The sequence below is a fragment of the Colobus angolensis genome, unplaced genomic scaffold (genome assembly GCF_000951035.1).
Source record: "Colobus angolensis palliatus isolate OR3802 unplaced genomic scaffold, Cang.pa_1.0 Scaffold9, whole genome shotgun sequence".
Lineage (NCBI taxonomy): Eukaryota > Metazoa > Chordata > Mammalia > Primates > Cercopithecidae > Colobus > Colobus angolensis.
In genome coordinates, this window is record NW_012122931.1 from 1,533,459 (window position 1) to 1,537,479 (window position 4,021).

The following is a 4,021-nucleotide window of genomic DNA, read 5'->3' on the forward strand; positions in this document are numbered from 1 at the left end:
CTCCCACCTCAGCTTCCCGGTAGCTGGGACTACAGACGCCGCCACTTCGCCCAGCTAGTTTTTTTTCTGTATATTTTTAGTAGAGATGGGATTTCACCATGTTGGCCAGGCTAGTCTCAAACTCCTGACCTCAAGTGATCCACCCGCCTTAGCCTCCCAAAGTGCTGGGATTACAGGCAGAGCCACTGGGTCTGGCCAGTTTTTGCCTATTTTTAAATCGAGTTAGTGTTTTAGTAAAATAAAGTTTATTGTATTTTAATTTAGGATTTCTTTATATATTCTAGATTTAAGACCTTTGTCAGTGACATGCAGTGGGAAAGTTTTCTCAGAACATGGCTTGGCTGTTCACATTCTTAATGCTGCCTGCTGATGAGTAGAAGTCGTTAGCTTTGACATGGCTAAAACATATTTAAGGATATGTTTAGCTTAAACATATATTTTTTCTTTCTTTTTTTTTTTTTTTTTGAGATGGAGTTTCACTCTGTCACCCAGGCTAGAGTGCAGTGGCCAGATCTCAGCTCACTGCAAGCTCCGCCTCCTGGGTTTACACCATTCTCCTGCCTCAGCCTCCCGAGTAGCTGGGACTACAGGCGCCTGCCACCTCGTCTGGCTAGTTTTTTGTATTTTTTTAAGTAGAGACGGGGTTTCACCATGTTAGCCAGGATGGTCTCCATCTCCTGACCTCGTGATCCACCCATCTTGGCCTCCCAAAGTGCTGGGATTACAGGCTTGAGCCACCGCGCCCGGCCTATTTTTTCTTTTATGGTTTATGGTTCATTTTATGTTGTACTAAAAATATTTTCCTATCTCTAACTTCATAAAGATAGTCAACGTTTTCTTCTAGAAGCTTTATAGTTTTAGTTCATTCTTAGTTTTTTCATCGTTATGGTGGGAGAATTTGTCTTTCGCAGTTTTCAATATCCTCATTCTCTCTCTTCTCCTCAGTTGAAAATAAAGAGATATCCATTGTGATTTTTGATTATTATTACTATTTTTTAAATTTTTTAAATTTTTCTGAGACAGTGTCTTGCCCTGTTGCCCAGGCTGGAGTGCCGTAGTGTGATCCCAGCTCACTGAAACCTCTATCTCCCAGGTTCAAGTGATTCTCATGCCTCAGCCTCCCGAGAAGCTTGGACTACAGGGCATGTGTCACCACCCTCAGCTAATTTTTTTTGTGTGTATTTTTAGTATAGACGGGGTTTCACCATGTTGGTTAGGCTGATCTCAAGCTCCTGACTTCATGATCTGCCTACCTCGGCCTCCCCAAGTGCTGGGATTATAGGCATGAGCCACTGAACCCATGGGTTATTTAAAGTCTATTGCTTAGTATCCAAAAATTGGGGATTTTAAAATAACCTTTTTGTTGTTGACTTCTAGCTTAGTTCCACCATGATCAGAGAACTTATTCTGCATGATTTCATTATTTGAAATTTACTGGGGCTTGCTTTGTGGTCCAGCAGATGGTCAATCTGGATAAGTGTTCTGTCTACATTTGAAAGCATCAGGTACAATGTTCTGTATTTTTCTTAAATTGTTTTATTTGTTTGCTTTTGTTTTTTGGTCTGCTTGTTCTATGAGAGATGTGTTAAAATTTCCCACTGTGATTGTAAATTTCCTATTTCTCCTTTTAGTTCTGTCAGTTTTGTTTTATATATATTTGAGGTCATGTTACTATGCACATACAAATTTAGAAGGTATTATATATTCCTGGTAAGTGGCCTTTTAATCATTATGAAATGTTCTTCTTTATCTCTGGTAAAGTCTAAACTGTGTGATGTTAATATAACTGTAAGAGATTTATTTTGGTTAGTGTTTTCATGGTATATATCTTTTTCCATCTTCCATCTTTTCATTCTTTCTTTATCTTTTTTTTTATTTATTTTTTATATTTTTTAGGACCAAGTGTCACTCTGTTGCCCAGGCTGAAGTGTAGTGGCATGATCTCAGCTCACTGCAACCTCCGCTTCCCAGGTTCAAGTGATTGTCACGCTCAGCCTACTAAGTAGCTGGGACTACAGGCACCCACCAACATGCCTGGCTAATTGTTGTATTTTTAGTGGAGATGAGGTTTCACCATGTTGGCTGGGCTGGTGTTGAATTCCTGACCTCAGGTGATCTGCCTGCCTTGGCCTCCCAAAGTGCTGGGATTACAGGTGTGAGCCACCACACCAGGCCACTGTATTCTTACATTTTAAGTCTATCTCTTATAGGCAGCATGTAGTTGTTTCTCCTTTCTAAGGTCCTCTGTCTTTTAGCTGGAACATTTAATCTTTTCATATTTAATATAATATTAATATATTTGTGTTTAAAGCTTTTACATTACTGTTTTCTATTTGTTCTATCTGTTCTATATGGTTTTCCTTCCTTTTCCTTCTTTAATACTAATCATATTTTGTTATTTTATTTTTCCTCTAATAAATAGTTGTATATACTTTTACTGGTTACCCTAGGGATGACAATATGAATCCTTGATCTAGTAAAGTCAAATACAGATTAGTACTTCTACTACTTCCATAACAATGTAAAGACACATTTGAATGTTTCTTTGCCTCTTGCCTTTTGTTCTGTTGTTATCACATCATACATGTATGTGTGTGTTTATGTATACTTTTTCTTTTCTTTTTTTTTTTTGAGAGAAGGTCTAGGTCTGTCATCTGAGCTGGAGTGCAGGAGCACTCACTGCAGCCTCAACCTCCCACCTCAGCTTCCCGGTAGCTGGGACTACAGATGCATGTCATCACACTTGGCTGTTTTATTTTTTATTTTTATTTTGTTTAGAGATGGGGTCTCACTATGTTGCCCAGGCTGGTCTTGAACTTCTGGCCTCCAGTGATCCTACAACCTTGGCTTCCCAAAGTGCTGAGATTACAGGTGTGAGCTACCACACCCAGCCTGTGTTATACTTTTAAATCAGCTTCATTGAGGTATAATTTATATGCAATAAAATACACCCAGTTTAAGTGTATAGTTTGATGACTTTACAACTATATAAATGTAGTCATCATGTCAATCATGACACAGAATATTTCAATCACCCCAAAGAATTCCCAGGTTCCTTTTTAGTGAGTCATCCCCCCAATGGGGCAGACAGGGGACCTGGGAGCTCTGAAGGGTGAGTGGGTTCTTTGCATCACTTATTGAACATCGAAACTCCTAGAATGGACAAGAATGGGTAGGACGTAGGTTATGGGACTACCTGCTAGAGAGTGACCAAGGAAGAATCTAAGCCCAGGACTTACTCCAACAGGCAGGGGCCACACCAGGGACTGTCTGTTCTCTAAGACCACACCCACAGGGGAAAATTTATTCACAGGGGAGATGGGAGAATCCTGGACAGTCAAAGGGGAGAAAAAAAACAAATGATGCTCAAACTGAACTCATCCTGTGTCTTCCCAGATCTCTTCCCGCGACTCCCTCCTGCAGGATTCTCTTTCTCAGGAATGGCAGCGCCAGAAACATGGGTGTCCTCCTGGATTCCCCACTTGCCCCTCATCTCTCCGCTGCCACATCAGTTCACTCTGTCTCTTAAATTCATCAGAAATCCATCTTCTCCACCCATCCGTCCATCACCCTAGTTCAACTCACACCACTGGGAACAGCCTCCACTTCACCACTGGGAACAGCCTTCTAAGGCATCTCCCACATCCGCTTACCCTTCTCTATTAAGGGAATGGGTAACTACATGCACGTGGTTCAAAATTCAAAGGACACAAAAAGGCACTCAGCGAAAAGCCTCCCTCCCACTCCTTTCCCCAGTGTCTGATCTCAGACACCGAGATCACCTTTTCTCTGGAGGTGATCAATGTCATCGGTTTCTTGTTTATCTCTCTGGAGACAATCTACAGGGTTATAAACAAAATTATATATATATATAGATTCTCCATCCCTTTTCAAAAAGCAAACAACGAACTCACAAATGGGTTTTACTATTCAACTTCCCCTGTAATAAATAGTTATACATGCTTTTACTGGCTTCCCTAGAGAGTATAATATGACTCCTTCATCTATTACAGCCAACTAT